This window comes from Anticarsia gemmatalis, chromosome 4 (genome assembly GCF_050436995.1).
Source record: "Anticarsia gemmatalis isolate Benzon Research Colony breed Stoneville strain chromosome 4, ilAntGemm2 primary, whole genome shotgun sequence".
In the NCBI taxonomy this organism is placed as follows: Eukaryota; Metazoa; Arthropoda; class Insecta; order Lepidoptera; family Erebidae; genus Anticarsia; species Anticarsia gemmatalis.
Genome location: NC_134748.1, coordinates 5,084,981 through 5,108,168, shown reverse-complemented (window position 1 = coordinate 5,108,168; position 23,188 = coordinate 5,084,981).

Sequence of the window (23,188 nt, the reverse complement as noted above, 5' to 3'; positions counted from 1 at the left end):
ACTGGCTCTAACTTTCAAGTTAGTAAGCTACTTGAGTTTTAAATCTTACTTGAACCTTTCTAGGTTTACGATGCCGGTAAAAACTACACATTAGCATAATTCTCTATTTATCTAGAATAGTATCGTTGATCATTCTGAAAGTAAAACTCTGTTTGAGCAGTTAATTACTTGCGATCGTTAGAAAAAACACTGTACAAAGTGATTGAAGCCTAAATCAATAAGCAATTTTGCAACGCAGAAGTCCTTGCAAAAACACATTGAAAGATAGATACAAACACAGACTAAAAAAGAAACTGTTTTAAATCACAAACAGAATCCAGACACGTTATTGTCACGTCACTTCTAAATAATAATTAACAACACGCTGTAAACTCAGATAAGACACAGTTACCGCTTTATTTGTTTGCATAAAATAAAAAAATAATAAAGCTCGGTCTCGTCGGCACCGCACTTGACATTCGCAAGTTTTAATTGCGGCACTTCGTGGCCCTCCTGCGGCCGAAGTGGGCGACCCGCCGCGACCTAAGCTTTCACAAAAACTACAACATACTGTAGGTTTAGTAGTAAACACGTCGTATACAGCCGCAAATATGTAGCGACATGTGCTCTGATTCAGGGTGCCTAATCTCTACTGCACTTTGTAACTTTTTAAGAATGAGGACTTTGTTGTGCCAGTAACCATATAAATGATTGCATTGTTGATACAATTTACATATTTTAAGACAACAATGTCTAAGTAAAGCTTAGCTTTTATTGGCGCATATCGCAACAACGTGCACGTAAACCAATCTTATTTAAAATTTTCAAATTCGATAACAAAATTCGATGTATGAAGAAATAGCTTAATTGCCGTGGAATTACTACGATGTTATTAAAGAATAAAATCAATAATAATTGATAGACCGAAGTAAATCAATATGTTTTTTGATTTTGTTGGGTTTTAAACCTGCCAACAAAGGATGGAAACCCAACTTCCGACAATTAGTAAATCAATCATAGTTTTAAACAATAAATAACTCAAACCCGACTAGCACTTGACCGAATTTTTAATTAAACGCCGTGCAGCAGAGAAAGAAAAAGAATTTCAATATCAAAGTGCTATCAAGAGCACAAAGTTAATCCTCCGTACGTGATAGTCATTGAACAACTGCAACGTTCGCTATCACTGACTGAACGAAACAAACTGCACGAAGAAAATAAAAGTAAGTTCAAAGCGTCGATATAACATGGAACTACTAGGTCCGAGGCACGCATTTTAAAAAATGGCACAGCTTATGTTCCCGAGCGAGAGAGCGGAAGCGCCGCGAGGATGCGGCGCGGGGTGCGGGGGACATGGTAGTTTATGGACTGAACTGATACCGGGGACCCAGGGAAGTGCCCCAAGCTTACGCTTAGGATTTGTGTGCGCGACGAATTTACATGGAATTCTGTTTTGATAAAATGCGTGCCAAAATTATTGCAAGGTGCTACGTGCGTTACTTTATTTTACTTTACCAAATACTGTTAATGTGTTCACTTGTGTTTTATTTTGTCTTGAATGCTTATCACTCGCAATGTAATGTCCTAATGAGTACATTCCACGAACAGGTGTTATCAAAGAAATGGACGCAATTAGTCGCACGCGCTCCATAAAAATGTAATCAGAGTCAAATGTCGCGCAAATCTGACGAACACGTCGTTAGGTCCAGTTGTACACCAATTAATGACGACTGACTAAAAGTGTTGCTTCGGCACTGATTAATCTGACCAGTTTTAGCCACTTGCCCGTTAAATAGACTATTGATCATACTTAGTGTGCGATAATCTTCAGGGTAGGGCGAGAAATGGTGCGGGATCGTCCGGGGCGGACGACGGGCGGGTCGGTGCGGGGCGAGGGGGGGGTCCTGCGGCAGACATGACTTATTACAACCACCAGGATACAACCCTATTTCGGCCCTAATGACGACGCTTCGTATAGGAGCCTTAATTTCGACGCCCCACGATTTTTATTAACGCATTCAAGTAGCGCGCAATTTAGGACGTCTCCATTTTATTGTTGCCGATGTCGTACGCGATTAACTAGCCTTTCTTACGATACTCTTGATTAATTTCTTTCGGACATGTTACATATCCTATGGCTGGAAAAAACTAAGACGTTCTATATATTCAAGATAGTTGCGACAGAGTAATTACAAAAAAGGTTCTGAGCTAAAAAAACTCGTAACGTAAGCCTGAGACTTTTAGATACAAATCTATTGTGACCTCCCTTTAAGCTCGTACAAACTTCAAGAGAGGCAGAAAGAAAGCCTTTACCCTTTGCTCAACAAAAGATAGAAAAGTTACTTACATCACGAAACACATTTATTCTGTCCAGTAAGTTTATACTGTGTATATGTAGTCTAAAAACAATTTTGCCACTCACCAACTTTTTATAGGTCGCACAAATGTTATTCGAATTACGGGCCATTTCGCCTGTATTCCTTTATACACTCGAACCCTTCATAAAGGGCAGACAATGAGGGAGAGCTATACTTCCATTCTTCGTAATTTGAGCTCCATAACCGGCACTAAACCGTTTATGATGCGGCTCTCGGAAAGGTTAAAAACGGCCGGAACGGACAGCACGTAAATCAGTTACAACAAGCTCAATAAAATGCTAAAATGAAAATGTTTTTGCGGCAACACTACAATATATGGAACGCGGTTTATTAGGATGTTCGGCCGTTATGAAGCCGTTGGGCTTTTAACTTTCATGTGCGTTATATTGACGAAAATATGAAGTTCAGATGTGACCTGTGCGGAGTAAGCAGGGATTAAATCGCGTGTCACTCATCTTGAGTCCTTACTCAGCGAGTTTGTGGTGACGATCGACAGGTGACGTCGAATTTTATAGCATATTGCCACAAATGAAATTGATTACATAGTTGGTGTATCTCATCACTACTTTTATTGATAAAGTTTTTATATTATATTGGAAACTTAATATTAAACCTATGTGTAATGTTTCAAAACACAAAGTACACAACATTCAAGAGACAAGTACTAAGTACGGAACAGAATGCTGGCTTAAACACAAGTTGATAGTGCAGCCCTCATTAACGACAGACTACCAATCAGCGGGGCAACAGCAGGAATCCTAATTAAAACCAACAACACATCTTCGTGTGTCGCTGTCGCATTACCTGGCTGACTTGTTGAATTCTCACTGAACATTTAATACAACATCCTTAAATAGTTACAAACTACATTAAAGTACATATTTTTATATGAAGATAATAGAAGTCGGCTTGTACATACATATCATACATAAGTATGTATTATATTTTGCATTCTCAATACAAATAAATAGATTTCACATAACATTCCAGTCGATGTTAAGGGATTTTTTCGACGTCATCTTTCGTTTGTGTCCGCCATTTTGGTTTGATAATGACGCCATATTGTATGGAACATTCCTCGAGTTCAAATCAACTGAAGCATTGAGACCCTCCTCGACAACATACCTACAAAAATACATCAAACATAACCCTTTGAGTTTCACCATACAACTCCAAAATACACGTACATTCACACAAAATTTCACAAAAGACTGCAAATTTTAACTCATGATACAAAAGTTACATGTTCCCAACGAAACAATGTAACAACTAAGTAAAGCACATAACACAATTGTCCGCATTATGAGAGGACATATGAAAAATCCTTTTTTCATACGACTTCTCAGTGAGCCATGCTACCCTAGTACTTTAGCATGGCGTATGATGACAAACGTTGGAGCACAGTTGAGAACTTTGCATGCACAATTTAATTAGGGAGCTCTGTAACTCGACAAAGTCCACCAATCCCCATATAATATATGTTAAAAAGTCTACTAATTGCTGTAAATTGTTTGGAACTCTGTTAAAAGTGTATTTCATTTACATGTTGAAGTGAAAGCTAGTTGATATGAAGTTGTTTACGGTTAGATGTTTGTTATACAGTGCGTATAGGCGGATAGATCGTTTCATTTAATACAGACAGGACCCACGTAACCCAGATTAACATAGAGGCTAGCTTTTGTGGAAATTTATACACAACTAAATATTTGTAGTGCTTGTCAGAACATTATACACTTTATGATAGACATAATTCTGGTTTTGTAAACATGTACGCGTAAGCTTTAGAATAAAAGTGGGTATATCTGGCTTTTACATATGTTATAACTTGATTAACATTATGCTATGTCTCGTATGTTAAAATAACTACTATTGTGACCATTCTGTCGATAATACTATACTATAATTAATAATATAATTTATTGATTTATCCCAATTAGCTAAAACTTTAAATCTTAAAACCTTCTTTATGTTTACTTACTAGGAAGTATATTATGATAACTTAGATAAGATGACAATATATCAGACACATTTCAGTGTCTCGATTTGTTTGAAAGTAATTTCTACGCATCAGTAATAAGCGTTTAATAGATGCCTCTACCTATAAATATAAAATTAAAGCTTGTAAAACATCACATTCACACTCTCCCCTACATAAACCGCTACCATTCATTTCCATAGAATGATACATCGAATATTCGCGAGGATACCCGCGGCCTGTTCACATAATTACCGCAAGTGCCTCGATGATCAACCGTTAATCCCGTAACTAGAATAAATTTGCATTATTAACCGCGTTTGCACGCATTCGCTGTGCACAAGTGCGTTCAACTAATATAAATTTGCTAACAGCACGCTCTCTGTAATATATTCACCTATATACCCCACGAGTGGTGACGGGTTATACGGAAAAATAAACTGTATTATGAGTGGGAATGTGTGCGAACATTATGAATGTGAAGGGTTGTTTTTCCTCATAAACATGTCATGTTCTCATTGTTGAATATTGCCAATTCTTTCTTAAAGAGACGTATGGTGAATGCTTTGACTTATTGATTTCAAAGCGAAAAATATATCTTAAAATATTATATTTTGCAATATTCGGTTCTAGATTCAGCTATCTTCTCATTTTTGATAAGCTAAGGTATTATCATCTTAAGACAAATATCAAGAAATTTCCCAATAAAAAACCTTCCAATCGAAACTGTAATAGAATTTATCAATCTTACAAAACTTCGAACGGAATCTTACCTTTGGTTGTACAAAACATTTTACATGTACGACACAGCAAACTTTTCTATTTCGAGTACGTATTAGAAGCGAACTAAGTGTACAACTGCAAACTGCCAGATTCCAGTTACCGTAACTGAAGTTCGCTACGAAATTGTAAGCTACCAATAACGGAGCTCGCAGCAAGTTTGCACAATTATATAGTGTAACAAACCCATACAAACTACTTCAAGGATATGTAAAACCGTTTCAATTTAGGTATGTGTGTTTAGTTCGACTCACTAGTCTAATTAGTGAGAACTCCTTATGTTACTGCGATCTTGGTACTTATTGCCAATAATGTTTCTTTGTTTCAATTGTACTTTATTCAGAGATAAGACTATTTTGTCGTTGTTGTTTTAACTCTGGCTGATAAGAAGAGAGGCATATCCTTCCCCTACTGCAAATAAAAGGAGGAAAAATTGCGAATGCCTCCCTCGAGACCTCAGTAAAGAGGTGTTAGATGAGTGTTTTAGTTAGCTGGAGTCCGACGAAGTCCCTCTTACCTGAATGGAAATGTATCCAAGGCAGAATTGCTCCTTAAAAATAATATAATCAAAAGAAAATAACACGAAGGGATGGTAAGACATTCAGAACAAAATAAAATATCAATTTTACTCGTAATAAACTACTGTGAACGTTTTCGACATCTGTCTCACGTTAATGTCACTTTCTGCCAGTTAGATAGTAAATCAATGCTCTGCCACATTTAAATATGCAAGCGAGACCCGTATAACATGGCAAAACGCACGCACACATGAATCAAAAGTAGACATGTTTTAGTGTGAAAACAATTATGTTGACATGTCTAGGGGAGGCCAGACGACTATCTATCTACCTACGGTACCCCTACTTATAGTGTCCGAAGCTCCCCTATGCCGGCTAGCCCCCAGCCATAGACTAAACCCTTTACCGTCTGATTTTCAATTATTTTCTGTTTAAAGAGTTATGATATTCGTTATTACAGAAGTTGGATGAGATCGATGGAAGTGTGGAGGTAGAAGAGAGAACGTGCATAAAATGTCGATGTACTTTTTTAAAAGATCTTAATGTAATTTTCGAAAACAGATGGGTGTTATTTATAGTTTTGGCGAGTTTTGTAGAAAACTTGATTTTCATCATTGTTAGACGAAATAATTAGTGTAGTATCATTACTTTTTTTTTCCTTCGGCACCTTAAATACTACACTTACTACATTTCAAAATTAAGTGCCAAGTAATATATTTAACAGTTAAATTTTATAAAGAATGTAACATGAAATATTCCTGCGAACCATACGAGTATGACAAAACATTAAATCATACGATATAATCTGTTCACGACCACTAAAATACCAGACAAATCCAGAAGGGTCACTACAATTCCGCGCACAGAAATACCAACATTACCACGTCCATTATTCCGTACTAACAACAGCGAAACAAATTTCCATCGCAATTGTACGTAGAAGTAAACCGTAGCTCACAACAAATCTCTATTACTAGAGGCGTAAAGAAAGGCGTGCGTCGTGTGGCAATGCTTTAATTGCTACTGTTTATCGTGCCTATTAGTCTTTGGGCAGGCTTAAATAGCGGCCATATATCACTCCCGCCATGTAATTATTTTCCACGTGAAACACTCGAAAAACGTTGGAGCAGCATCTTCGAAACGACTCTCGTTATTCTATGGGGACTGTTTAATTTGTCTATTCACCTTCATTAGGGCATACTTACAAAGGGCGTGTTCAAATATGGGCGTTTAGTGAGCGATTTTCAGCTCTAATACCGATGAGCAGTTTCACTACGTTTTATTGTATCTGTTACTGGGTGGGTGTGCAGTGCAGTTTTAAATTTGCGACTGAGGGATTGGATTTGTTTGCTGTGTGAAAGGATTACGTTTTCTTTGTGTCAGGCTTAAAAATGTATGCGACTTAGTATATGAAATGTGTAACTTTGCATTTTACCACTTATTGAAACTGTTCTCTACTAAGTGCACTTTCACATTTTGAATAAGCTTAACAACCAATCTTAAAATATTTTAGAACTGAGTACGATAATAGAATAAATACTGACATATTTATAAACATAGCTTTCAAGTCAGTATTATATTACTTCTTATCTCTTTTCAGGCTAAAAGAGACTTTATAAATAAATTGGATTACACGGTATCAAACCAAGTTTTTCAAGTTAACCCAACCGAATAAAAACGAACCTACATGTGCGCATTTATATCAGTATATTTCCGCAACTAGCTCGCTATATTTTACCTGAATCCGTATAAAATTCTCGCTGGCGATCATTGTAATTTCGTTGATGCATCTGCCCACTACGAGCCACCCGCTCGATACCTAGCTCTCTGATGTGTCCTATATTCTGAAAGTAAGCTAAACCGTGAATAAGATTGAACTTTATATACACTTCTAGTTGAAATACGTTTACTTTATGTAGATATAGGGAAGACAGGTTAAACGAAATTTGATTACGTTACAGATTCATTTGATAGAGTACCTTTCGAATATTATTGGGATTTTGTGAAATTGACACACCCTTCGTCAATGTCGCTAACTTATCGCCTACTAAAATCTTTAAGCCTGAAAGCCTATATTCAAAATTTGACCTCACTCATGTGTCCTGAAATAAATAGTATTAAAACTATTTTTATGCTTAATTATTTTATTTTTACGAGCTGAAAAAATACAAGCACATATTTTCATTTATTGTTGACATTTACAATCTGTGCTTGTACAAACCGTTTTGTATCAATATATCAACGTTATACTATACATTTATTTTAAATACCGTGAGTATATGACATATATTTATGAGTACGATAATAATTGACTGTAGGGAACATATTTGAGGTGAAATCTGTGTGCAGATAACACACAACGTGCCCTCGTGTAGCGTTATACCGTAGAACTCTTTACTTCTTAACACTCGATACTCGTTGGCTTTATTGCGAAACTTTTCCGAGCATTCCTCTTTTATTACTCCAATTTTGTACGACTGAGCCTATCCAGCCAGGGGGATGGTTCGCGATCTTTATTATTTAGATTTCGATCGTTTACCAACGTTCCGTACTATGGGTATCCCCTATGGCGCACTTCACAATAGCGATGAGACCTTCTCAAGTCAACTGTCTGACTCAACACACTATAAATATACTGCAGATTTGAATACTCCGCTATTGTTATCCTCCTGCTTTCTGCAGACAACATATATTTTAATCCCCATTTTTTCGGTACAAGGGTCTCGCTACAAACATGTTTATGCCTACGATAAACTTTTGCCTCTACAATATACTCTCGGAACGTTTTGAATTCCGCTCCGATATTACATTTTTAAAGATTAATTAAAACCTTAATCTTGTTGACGTTAACACGAGTGAATTCGCGGAAATAAGCCGTCGGACCGATCAATATTAACAGATTACGTGGTAAAATTGTCTTCAATTACACCTGCCGTACTCGAAATAATTAATAGGTATTGATTACACGGCGCCACTGTAAGTACAGCGGGATTCAATTTAAATTGTACCAAAACAGTGGAGTTGTCGTGTGATACATTCGAAACAGGTCGAAACTCATATAGACAGTTAGTCTGTGTCAGCAAAGGTCCAAGTGTGCCATTACGAAGGTAATAGAGAAGCGGACGACGTAGTTCCCACCGCAGTAGGTCGAAGATTGCACTGCCCGACCCGTCGAATCCCGAATCGAGCATATTAGATTAGGGATGTCGGCTGGCACGAACTATTTAGCGATCTACTTGAATCGAAGGCAATGTTTCGATGATTGAATGTTGTGGAGAAGGCTTCTTTTTGAAATATGTTAGGTAGACCTAATGCCATTTACTAAACGTAATACGTTGGCACGTCAACATTACTTAAAAAACTCACCCGTCTAGAACATTCTCAAACACTCAAGCCATTCTTTACACTTAAGAATTTTCGAATTAGGCTCTTGTCTCAATAAATACTTGTTATACGCCAGCAAACAACAATAAAATTAAGTAACGGTTACAAAAGTTCTTAGCGTGAAAAAAGAAATTGACTTTCCTTTATATCACTGTCGTACGTAAGTAGGTAAAACAGATAATCTATTTCCACCGTAGGCTATAATGTCTCGACATAAATTCACCGACCGACTTCGCCGGTGCCTGTAATCACCCAAGCGAGTTGACAAATATCTCGGTCACACGTATTTCTGAGAGAAATCCAAACGATAATCCGGCTTCGTCGTATATTTAAAAAAAATAACCAGCTAAATCATTTGAGCCGAAATCTAAATGCCATCAAACGAGTTTGGCAAAGCCGTGTCCACAAAATGTCCGCATTGTCCGAGCAGGTATGTGACATTTCCTTCAGACACTGACATGGGTTATAGCCGCCCCACCACCCCCCGCCTTGATTATGATAAACGACTTATGAAATTAAAACGGTCTCGTACAACAAGTTGCCATTCAAATGAATACGCCCTTTGTTGAGATTCATTCCCTTGACAAATCGCCGTTCTGCACTCAGTATACATTGTCTGTTAAATTAAATGGGTCGACGGCTATTGAAATCGTTTCTACGAAGGCTATTCCGAGACAAAACTATAATACGTCAATCGTTCGCGTGGCGTGTCCGTTCAATTCTAACATTTCTAACCTGAAATAGGCCGGTGAATATACAATGCCTGCGATATATCGATCTGGGTTACGAGTGGAGGCAATCTTACAAATGTCTGTCCTATTATAGCTCTTTCTTTAACAGCCTTATACTGGACAAAGGCTTAGTGAACGGAGCCCGAGCGGTTTTCCAACCTAGCTGACCGTTGTAGCTTGATGGATTTTTATAAAAACTATTTTCTGTCCTTAGCATTTTCTCGGCTTCACTATAGAACAAAAAGGAGAAAAGTATTTCAGATTTTTCTTATTAATACACAATTAAAAGGACATTATCCGTTGAAGGAACGTTTCCGTGAATTAATTTGTTTAACGTCGTACATATTTAACGTTTTACTAGTCCTACCAGATTGTTTAGTTAGTGAGTTATTTAATGCGTCCCAATCCGTCATTTAATTAAAAAGCTATCAAACTATTTAGAAATTCCTACCGCGCTAATTGAGTAGCAGTAAGACACCTACCCAATATTAAAAACTCGAAATTAATAAGAGTTTTCTCTATTAATATTCGTTGTGATTTCGTATACGGAGTGTAGATAACGAGAGTAGAAAAGGTGGAAAGACGATCTCTGACATCGTTCCAATAACTTTGACACGACGCTATCTCACCGCTGCCGCGCCCGCGCCCGCTCCCGCTCCCGCCTCCGCCTCTCCCCGCCCTCACAAATTTTCGGCCGAAGCGGACTGTAGTTTGTTTTCTTTGTGTCATTTCCTTATCGCTCTGCCAAAATACGTTTCATGACTGTTACGTCAGCCGAAACATACTTCAGGTGAAAAATATAGTACGTTCGTGTGGTTTTGATTCTTTTATGCACCAGATTAAAAGTAAACCATAATGTTTTTGTAACATACTGTGAGTTTACACGTATATTAAGTGCGAGTGTGGCACAGTGCGGAATGTTGGTATAAAAATAATGTTCACATTTGCTAACGTACTGTTTATGTTAAATATTCCGTGAAAATATAGTACGTACAAAAAGCTATTATTTATAAAAATCTCTTTGAACGCACCGCACAAGTGCTTGTCCCAGGTAACCGCGATATTACCAGAAATATTTTATGTTGTTACGAGCCCATCGCACTCACTCCCATATTTCACATTATTCCATTTTATAACAGTTAGCAATTTATTTTTAGGTTTAAATAAGTTATTTTTCCTTTATGTTTTTATCGTAAAATATTGTGCGGTGTTCTATTTACTTAAGTCTTTTCAGGTTCATATTTCTGAAGTTTAGCTTTTATCTCAAGGTTCATTTGTCTGTCTGTCACAAACGTAAATATTTTGAGATCATCTACAGAAATTTACTGTTATATATACTGTTTCTTGAACATTTATATTACTTACAGGACTGTCTAAATAGCTTATTTGATAGGGCAATATTCATTTCGGAATTGGTTTATTTAGGAAGTAAAAACAAAAAAAGTGCGTTAATGTTGCGTGGATCAAATTATTTTCTAGTCCGTTAAAAAAACCTAGCTTAATTATATCTAATCGTACATTAACCCCAATTAAAGTGACAGATCAATCCATCAAGTAACCTTTCCGAGCTTAGCGCGATAATGCTCTCGTAGACACAATATGTTAAGTTCAAGTGTCAAGACTGTGCGGCCACTTGTCAGCACGTGCATATGCCCCGTGCGACAGAGCGCCATGCAGCGAAACAACATCTATTTGATTCTTATCTCATCCCCCCTCTCAACCCCCCACTATCCTACTATCCCCACCCACTAACATCCAAAATATAAACAGGTAAAATGTTTTCTTTGTGAAGAAAAAGTCCATTTCAAAGACAAGATCGTCTATCTTTTTTCAAATACGTAAAGGAAATTTTGTGGCGTACTTTTTACTTTACAACGAAATGTTGATAAAATCTTAAACTTAAACAGAAGTCACACTCGCCAAGATTTTGATGAATATTGGAGCGAACTTTACTGTTAAATTTTCATGTTCATTATGCTTTTTATTGGCAGGTAGTAACTAAAATGATTCGTGATAATAATACTAAAACCTAAACATTTTGAGGATTGTAAGTAACGTGTTTTTATTTTTCATAACTAAATATGAATTTTAATAAAACATGACACGGAAGTCCGTCGTAAAGTATACCTACATACCAAAATTAAATCCTGCTATTACTTATATTGAGATGAAAATTCTTCAAAAAGTTTTTGTCAAAGAGAAAACAACCCACGAGAGGTAGGTAAAGTAAAAAATTCTTCAGCGTTCCAGTAGCAAAAGCTTAGTTTGTGAACGTCAATAAAGTAGAAGAATTCGTCCAAACTGGCTTGAATAAATTACGAATTTTATAGAACTCATCTCGCAAAATGTTTCCAAAATCATAGCGCACAATAAAAGTTTTATTGGCTCGCTATTGTCTCGCGGAGCGGCATAGGTGAGCACCGAGCGGCGAGCGAGCGGAGAGCAGGCGAGCGGCCGCGGAGACGGAAGCGAGCGACCCACTAACTTCCAACTTACTCGGACATAAGAAAGTTGGGTAATTTTTGCGACACGTCGTTCTCCCGGAACAAAGACGCGCAGCACATGCCAACTTTTACAAAATTCGCCTTCACCTGAAGAGTGATGCAATCTTAAACCTTTGCCGTTAAACAATTCATTAATAGAAAAAGTTTCCATTAGGTGCCTTGGTTTTATTATTGTTACAGTAAAAGTAGAGATGCCGAGAAAATTGCAGCTTCTATTTTTATATTTCTCGGCGAACTGCGCGAGCCGAGCGCGATCCGCGAACTAAAAGAAATCGAATCTAAATTCATCGAATACAAATAAAAGTGTGGAACTGTGAAAGTTCTACCATGCAATTAAACCGCACTTTACTGCTACAATCCCTTGAAATAAAGAACTTTAAAAGAATGTCCTTTTTGTTCTTGCTCCTTTATTTCTTACCGTACACCCGTTGCACAGAAAATAGTGGGCACTGCAATAAAGGTGCTCGGTCCTGCACTATTGCACACGAGTACACGACCCTCCCACGAACGCGCGGTTTTCCAAAAGTAACATTTCTTTCATACAGCTCGGTCCAAGAACTAATATAATTAAGTCGTACATTTTCTAAAAACCTATATAGGTAGCGTAATTAAGTTCACGTGTCACGTTTAAGTAAGGTATTTGCACACGTGTGCGCAACGGTTAATTACGTAGATTACGCGGTTTCATTGTCAAGTACTTCGGAAGTGAACTTGGTAATAAATAATTCTTACTGTTTGCCGTTAATAATCCCCAAAATCCACGGCGTGTTTAACTAAGGCCGCTTTGTATTATCAAATGGGCAGGTATTCAATGGCTTGAGCCTTGGAAAAATGGAAAAGACAGTTCCTTTTCATTGTCGCAGTAACAAAGCGAGGAGACCCCTCGTCTTCCGGTATTTAGCTGGACTTTGTACTTATACGCGGTGCTGTGGCCGACTGTGTGCCTGTTTCAATGCGTAGTGCAGCGCTAGTTCAGCCGCGGCGATATATTTAAATGTTCCATGTAAAATGCACGGAACACCTACACGTGAGATTAATTAAATTTTATGAAAAACTTTTTGCACTACCACGGAACTTGGAAATGTAAATTTTTGTTTCTCCGTGTTTACGAAGAATTTTACGATTTACGCAGTGATTAATAGCTTTTTATAAAAATATTTAACATTTTAAAATTCCAGCCACCAGCCGTAACCACTGTGTTTTCGGATGAAAGTCCACCGTGGCGTAATTTTATTGATAATGTAGATGCAAATTCTTTAATGTGTGTAAACACGAGTTTTTACACGGCTGAAGGCTTCTCGTGATCGTGTGACTGCATTTAAATTGAACTTCTTTTTAGACGATTAGTTGAGAGATTAATTTCCTAAGTTGACAAAAATTCCCTCGCTAAAAGAGAATTATGGCTCATAAGTTTCGACACTCATATCGCTTTTCTTCTTACCGAGCTCTCAAGACAAGAGTGGGGGAGGGGCAGCTCGCATAAATATCGTATAATTACTACTCTCCGCGAACAGGGACGGACTTAGAGGAGGCTGGCGGCCATTAACCCACAATACAATGTACAAAGTATCATAAAGATTAGATATATTTGTTTGTGGGGAAACAAAGATCATCCATGTATGGGTCAATGAATAATGAATGGTTCGCTCGTCGATATGTGGGTAATAGATCGGTCGATTAATAACAACAATAAACTTTGCACCCCTTGGTTGGCAAACTCATTTCTATCTTACGTTGCACGGTATACTTTTGCTAATAACAATATGAGTCAAGTATGAACGCATTTGTTGTCAGGCGCACGTATTTGGTTTGAAGCCCCCTCTTTCATCGATTCTAATGTAACTCCTGCTTCTTTCATCCTTTTGGGTGGCCTTAGTTCGCGAATATTTGGATGACCCGATGATCTGAATCGGTTTCGTTGCCATTAAAGTCGTTGTTAAGTACAGTCCTGTCCTCAAACCCTAATCCGCACCAACGAAACATCGCTTGCATCCGATACAAGTGCGCTCGAGTGGACCCTCGGTGAGGCATTGTTGCCAGTGGAACAAAGCAAAGGGCCCTCAGCGGCTGGCGTGACCTCGCTTCGCCCTCTCGCCCTAGCGCGATACTCTTTGTGATATCACGTTTTTAGGACGCCGCTACTGTGAATTGACTGTGTTGATAACAAGTGTCCCTCGAAGCGATCGAGATGTATACCGATATGAACCGTCACCTCTCGCGAAGTGTCGTAAAATCATATTGTTTGAATTGGTTCGCACCACACCGCCCTACCTACTTGAGTTTCAGTCCCGCAGCGTTTCTATAAATATTCGAATTTGATGTCTTCCGTTCTGCAACCAATTTTGTTGACCGGTGCAAGAAAGTCCGATATTTATGAGTATTCTTATTTACCACCTTTGATTTACTTGGTATCAGTAAATAAAATAAAAGTACCTATTCGGCGATAGAAAATGTAGAGATAAGTCTTGATCGCTAAAAGTCTGTATACAAAAAGCACTATGCTGCTGTTTGAACTAACCGTCATTATCTTCATCATTATTAGAATAATGCACTATGTGTTACAAAAACCTCCCAAGCAAACAAAACCTATTCGAACACACATATTCCAGACATACTAAAACTAAACTCCCTCCAAATACTTTGTACCAAACTAAAAATTCCAAGACGAAACCCTAAGAATATATGCTTGTGATATTGTTAAATTGTTATAGGTGTCGTGAAATAAACACGTCACCGCGGTAAACAGACACTAGGAAACAAAGACATAGCTTGCAAGCCACGACCACTCGGCGCGTGGCTCCCGACACCTCTCAAACTTACCTAGTGAGAAATTCCACTTCAACTTTTTGGCACATTCGACTTGAGAATACACTGTTAACTTAATACTGTATTTTGTAAGTGCTTGTTGTAATTGTACTTTCACTTGCGTTTAGTGGTTTGTTGCGAACATCTTGTTTTGCCTAATGCCTTCTTCCTTTGATTTTTTAATCGTGAAACTATTTTTGTTTCAGCTGTTTTCAGATTGTCAGTGAAATAGTATTTTTTCCGACTACACGAATAAAATATTATGTTGCCTTACAAAATAACTTCAGTAAAAGTACGAAACAGAATTATAAACATTTTTATATGCGCCAGCCGTCAGTCTTATTATTTCATAACTAAGCAAAAAAATCGTCTGTGGAAAAATATGAGTGCGTCAAACAAAAACTACAGTATTAACGTTGTACCCGCTACCCTCACTTAGCAAAGTGCTTCAACATCTGTCGAAAAAACTTTCTGGCGGCAATAAAAAATAACAAGTCTGCTCATTTGATAAAACGTTCTGATTGTAACGGTAAAATTAAACGAAAACTTGTAAAGTTGTTAGAGAGAGTATAAGAAAGTTGGACGACGTGGGCCGGACACCGACTGCAGTATTTATCCACTACCGCGGCCATCTGACGAGACAAAGAATCTTAATTATTTTAAGCTGAGCGAGCTCTCTCGTAATTTGTAGTTTAGTCCCTGAGTACTACTTATTTTATTGTATCGTCAGCTAGGGACCGGCTTAACTAGTGCGGGGGTATTATTTTACAGATTTTCACGGCGTCTGCACATCTGAAGAGAGCTGTAACAATTGCGCTTGTCTTTTAAGACCCATTCTTTTTAAAGTGCTCTCCATTGGAATTAAGTTATTCCTGTCTGTCAGCATGGTTTCGAGTTCCTACAGTGTTTCTTGGTAACTCGAGAATGCTTTACAATGATGTCTCGACTTTGAATAGCACTTAATAAAACTCAATGCGGTTACGAGTTTGAATCGTACAATGAATTTGTAATGTAAGTGTAATTAACGACGATTGTCTCATGATTTGTTTGTCACGTGAAGCGTGGGGCGACGTTCAAGAGAGTTTAGCGTTGTTCAACGATGTTTAGTGCGACTGACACGACTTTCAGAGATGTAACTAACTTTGAAAGTCTGCTAAAAAGGGAATAATAAGAAATTTGAAATATTCTTAGTTAATCACACAGAATTAGCAACAATTACGGCAGTAAATATTTCTTAAACACAATCGATAAACGTATACTGAGTTAAACTAAAACCTAAAGAAACTATCATTGAATACGTTTGCATTCTAAACAAATATTATTCAAGAAAAACAATCGAAAGAAGACAACACAAACAGAAATAAAATCCAAATGGCCGTTACGGTAAGACATTGGCCCATAACTAAGGACACTGCGCCGTAGAAGTCAGTTTCAGTAAAAATCTAAAAACGTAACATGTCGATCGCGCCAGAAAAGATGTTTCGCGAAACTTTCCGGACACTTATTGCAGTGAAGCGAGGCTACGAGTTCAAACCCTGCTGAATAACACATCTCTTTTTGTTTTGTTATAAAAATGTGTAAGGAACGCATCGTGAGTTAAAAAGATTTAAGGAATTTTAGATTTAAGGTATGACGATGCAATGATGTGCGCATGTATTGTGTATTATGGAAGTCAAAGGCACTGTGATATGTTTATAGGTTGGGTTATAGGTTTTTTCAGTCTCAAAATCAAGCTTCTAAATGGAGATTTTACTTAGGATGCGGATCTATAAAAGATTCAATGTTTATTTTTAAAATAAACCAATATTTAAAGCTCTCCTAAAGAGTGGAATAATTTACGCTACATTTCGATACGCAAGCTTGGACCAGGATTAAATTGCCACTGGTCAAACCTTGAAAGAAGGTGAGTGACTCCGATCGTTAACGTGTAAAGTACATAATCTATCTCAGAAAGTATCTCAGTATCGCATATCTCACGAATAATTCTGACCGGCCATTTAATTTTTTCTCATTGCCAATGCATTTTCAATTTAGTGATTTAGTGGCCCCGCGCGTCAAATCTAGCAAATACTATTCAAATATTCAGCTAATCGGCTTAAGAACCCAACGAGTATTGATCGAATATTAATATCGAGAGCGAATAGATTTATTGCCTGCCCTCTGGCCGTCAGCTTGCACTGTTGCAATTTTTATTCGAAATATATTTTTCAAAACCTATTATGCAATTTATTAGTTCATATTTTAATAAACTATAAACTTATTACTCGCTTTATTAACAACGCAGAGTGTAACACGTAAAAGACACACGTTGCTGATGTTATGTTAAAGTCAGAATGATAAAGAAGACGTGTTAAAAAGCTTAAGCCTTTCAAAAATGCAATTTCATGAAACTGGGTTCCAAAATACGTCTTTGACAATCGGACATACGGACACTCGTGACGAATGACAATCAGAATTGATACATGAATGAAAATGATAGATAATAAAAATGGACCACCCATTTATTAAATTATTTTGTTTGACGTTTAGCTCTAACCGATGTTTTTTAAACACTCAAAGCAAAAGTTAAGAATTGAACATTGAAACTCATAATTATTACTTGATATTGTTATAACATCTTTTCAATATGAAATTCTGGAAGTAATTCTCTCAAACCGAGAAAAATAACTTAAAACTATTGAAGCTACACTTTACACTTAAAACATTACCAATCAAGAGTGGTTGCGTCACGTAATTTGGTTCGCAGGTATCCTAAATAGAGTTAAAGTTCATTAAGTGAGGTAACAAGGCGGGGTAAACAGCAAGTTGGGAGGCAGGTCAGCTCCTGAAGTGCGGCGAGCGCGCGGCCATGTGGCTCACCTCTACTGTCTCAACTATGTCCCGCTTTATACGGTCAACCGCCGCTCTAAGTCGAATTACGGACACGAGAAATTTGGATGTACCTACTTTGTGTTGGTATATCGGTACTATTGGTAGATTGAAATAAACAGTCACTACCTAATACAGTAGTACTACTTATAGAAGAAGTAGAACTAATAAAGGTTACTAAAAATATGTAAGAACATTTTCAAGTACATGATGAAAAAATATAGGTATTACAAAGTATGTAATTCAAAGATTAGTTTTATTCTTCCTGCTCTCTACTTTATCACTAACTACTTTAACTGATAACTAATACTATGGTTACTATTGTAACTCATTCGACCTAAAAGTGATGAAATCCGAGTTAATATGCATGGTGGTATTAATTTCATGTATTAGAAGACATTTCTTATTAACTAGGTGAAAGGTGTACATATTTTGGAAGAAAAATTTTACGTCGGAGGTGGTATACTTTATCTTGTATACAGAATCTTGGCTGTTTTTATACATCAACTTACCAATATATTTTAGAACTAACAAACAAGAATCATCGGTTTACCTACTTTATATACTGTAAGGTTTTATGCTTTGTGTAATGAAATTTCATTCTAAATATTTTTCAACGTCTTTTTTATGACAATTTATAAATACAATTAAAATTTGTTACCGTCATTTTGTAATGACAACACTGAAATTATTTATTCATCAGTTATTTCTATGATCTAATACATAACATTCCATTTTGGTCTGTATAGCGCGTTGCTCATAATCGCTAAGACCACTAGTCAGTTGTAAGACAGACAAGGTTGTAGGATGCTATGTATGTATGTTAATACGGATTATACACCATAGCTCGCCAGTTGAAAGCCGGGACATTGGCTGAACATTAATTAAATGCAGTGTATGCAACACGTAAATGCACTTTAGTCGTCTATAGATGCCTATGAAGAGTTATCGGTGCCTTTTTTCATTGTATTGAGTTGTGAGGTGATTTAGGGTTCCTAGGTTCAATGCAGCAATATGATGTTAGGCTTTACTGCCAATAATATTTTTTTGTGTAAGTAATTAAGTATAGAGAATATTGGTGTGATTTGTCTTTGACTAGTGACTAGGATGATAGTAAACTTGTACATCTCAAATGTAAGCGTATTTCTGCTTCCTGATTTTTCTAATACGATTGTATAGTAAAAGAAAGAAGGATCATGAGAGCTCTAAGCACTGAGACATATTTATTTCTACATGTTGTATTTTAAATTGGCGTTTAAAGCCCTTTACTGTAAGAAATTATATCATTTTCTTTTTCCCTGTAAATTTTTCAAAATAAATCCTTTGGTTTCATGTTTCAGTTGCGGCATTACAAAATAGAAAGAATAATCCTTCGGAACTATACTTTCGTGGACCGATACACACTTTGCCAATTATTTGTCTTCGGGTGATGCGAGAGTGAAAGTGCCGTGTGAGCGCCGGACTTTTTTCTTATTGGGTGTTTTAGCGCCTCGGGCTGAAACGTTATAAAATACAACTTTACTTACAAAACATTTTCTGATTCATCTAAAAAGATCTTTTTTGTAGTGTAAATGTAATTTATAACATCGGGTAAACTAGTTTAGTATGGAGATTAGAAAGTAAATACGAATTTATAAAGACTTTGTATGCTTTCTAATCAGGTATTTACAAAAAAACTTGGTACCATAATATGATCTTAGTTTGGCACAATTTTCCGATAATGTAAGAAATTTGTTATTAAGGTTTATTATGGTATTTTCATTATATGTAAAACAACTAAGGTTACGCTTTTGTGTTTCATTGAAATGTTTTATATTTATTATATTGATTGCTGTACAAATATATTTTAAATTACCTTATACTGCTTCACAGTTAGAGATTAACATAAAACATTAAGATATATTTGTACTCGATTAAAACGTTATTTTCATACACAAATATCAATACAAAATGTTCGCAATATAGTTTGTAAGTTATCGCATAGATGACATCAAACGAATCGACAATTCAATTCAATGTCAAAAGTTGGTGGCGTAGTGCGCGAAATTCACAACTAAGTTGAGGGGGATTTTTGAAAAATATGATATAACGGAGCCAGAGGGCGGAGGGTTTGCTACAAGTTTGAAGAGGAATCGGCCCCCAGGGTGCTGTGATGAATCTTTCACGCGTTTTATCGCTTTGCATCGGGAATCGAACCCAAGAATCTCTCGGACAATCTACGTATTTACGCTGTATTTTCCGGATGTTAAATCGTATTATTGGAGAATATTATGAGGATTTTTCGTGTTATGAATAACTTTATAATGTAAATTAGAATTACTTACCTCTGTTTCCCTACAGTGTAAACTAATCAGCTCATCAGTAACTAATCAGTAACTATCGAGCATCGAGAGTTTGACGTTTAAAATTTACTCTAAAATAGTTTCTACAGCGCCCGCTAGAGGCGCTAATCAGATTTTCTAATATAAAAACACTTCTCGATATCTAGCCACTTGTCAATAATGCATATTATTAGAGAATCAATCGCGCTACAGAATTCCTTAATCTTAACGTATTTTTAATAATCTGATAGACATCATTCTATTTCAAGCTCATCGAAAGATATTCCAGTCTAACTATAGAGGTCAAAACTTAGAACGTTGGCAAATAACCAAAGTTGATTAACCTAGATGAAGCTGATAACATAATTACAGTGAAGGTATTTCAGTCTGAATGGTGACCTTTATGCAATATTCTCGTAGAAAAGGAAGAGATTCGCGGGTGAATGAAATATTTCCTACTGACGTCACAAGCTCGTGACGCAAGCAAATGACGTGGGTGGAGCGAACGGTCGCTGTCCTTACAGCTTTGTATACTTTTGCTTTTTGCAATTCCGAAGTACATTACGAATACTAAGTAACACATCTGTTAATGGGATATTTGCTAACATTTAGAAACATAGCTTTATTGAATTGATATAGAAAATATATTTTTTATTCCGTTGTTAGACTTCTTTAAACCAATAAGTTCAATCGGCATACTGAAGGCATAAGCAGGTTTGCAATCGTAATTGTTAAAATTTCTGTTTGCGTGTAATGTAAATATTCTTTTACTAATGATTGCCTGCCGTTTACTCCTGTTAAAGTTTAGATAATGAACATTCAGACACACAAATCATAATTATAATACACAACATATAGTTTTATTATTTGGAATATAAGGTAAGATATTTTAAAATGATACGTATTTTGTTCATCTAATTAATTGTTAAACATGGGTTTTAATTTCAGTTTCTAATCACGATTAATTTTACTATTTATTATTTGTTTAGTGAATTCAATGACATTCCTATAGACAAATGTTGTATGAAAACCTGACCAGCGCCCCTAGCGGGTGCCTTAGAGACGACTATTTAAATTACATTTTAAATATCAATAGCCTGCTTTTCGATAGTATCGACTGAAAAAAATAGCGCTACTGTAGCGCAATTCCTGACGTTAAATACTATCGAGCATCAAGAGTTTCACATTAGAATGTCCTCCATAAATAGTTCCTGCAGTGTCCGCTAGAGGCGCAGATCAGATTTTCATACAAAGTCTATAGTAATAGGAAATCGCCTCATGATCATTGTTAATTATTAATAAGATCTAGATTTAAAATCAAACAATATAAAATTAACAATGGAAAGTAATTTGGATGTTCTGCATCATAATCCAATTTATACACTAATCCCACGTCTAATACCATCAGATCTATAGCCACAAGATTACAACTAAACCGATAATTTTCACATACAAATACGTTCTGAATTAATTATATTCAAATGTGTAGTAGTGTAGTACGTCTGTGGATATAATTCGAATATACAGTCTTGATCTAGTGTTGTGAGAGGCAAATCCCTGGAGGTTTAATCATAGTCGTAGGCTTCACACGAATCTATTATCAAATTGTGCCGCCATATTAGTTGATTATACTACTTGAGGCCTGCTACCTGGAGAATTGCTATAAATATTATATATTATCGCAGATCTTATATCTTATAAGTATATTAAGTAGGTATATAACCTTACTGGCTAGCCTGATGCGTTTAATTCAGATACCTGGATTGAAAGAAGGTTAGATTCGACCTACTGCCTAATAAATTCTGAATTTTAAGGATATCCATTTACTGCCATTTAGAGAGATTAGCGTTTTTGAGAATTTTTATTTTCTAGACAGGGTACTAGGAAACAAAATTAATTGTGGAGACTATGGCGAACGATGTAATTTTTTTAAATGATTGAAAATGATTGAACATTTAAAAAAATTACTCCGTTAGGAAAAACAGTGCGGAGACATTGATGGGTAACTGTTAAGTTTTAATAAGCAATTGTTGAATACATATACAAACAAAATGTAGTAAACCGCCCACTCTCTATAAAACCAGGCCGGTTCTAGACACACGGGCAAAAAAATGTTATAGGAGATAGGTATATCCTGTTGTTTCTTATCTTGAATTCTGTAATAGAAGTAGAGATAAACCTATTGCTTGTCGCGTGAATGAGTGAACTTCCTGGAGTAAAGGAAATATTAAGAATGGATACAATAATAAAATAACATCTCTCATACGTGGGTTTCATTATATCTTTAGTTTAGTTTACGTCTCTTAAAATCTGCCAACAGTAAGAATAATATACAATGAAATTCATATTTAGTCTCATACTCATATTATTGCATACGACCTAGAGAGTGACAATCTTTCATAGAATATAATCTAATACATATTATCTAGCAACATCATCATATTTTTGCACAAGACCTAGAGAGACAATTCAATTTAGTTATTGAATGCTACATTCATTAAATTTTCTTGCTGACTTTCCTGCCATATTCTTTAAAGTAAAATTCCTTACTATATGTGTTGCTATAATTTGTTGTATTCACAAACATTAAAACTGCATTTCTTTCCTATACGACTGTTTTACGTTTTATTACATCCTAAGTTCCCAACACACGCATTGACCTGAAACTGATCTACACTCAGACGTCACTACATTTCCCTCTATCAAATACTTCAACTTGAACAGGAAAACATATCATCTGATTTCCTTATCCCGAATCAGTATAAAAAGATATAAGGGCTACAACACATAGTACTTCAAGATTAAATGTAACATTTTTTATTGGTGATTTCTGTAAATCACTTTCCAAATAATGGAATGCTCGCGGCGATCTAGCTGCTTTTTTAAAAGCTGTTGTTAATGTGATAAAATCAATAGAATTATCGGAGTTATACTTTATTACCTCT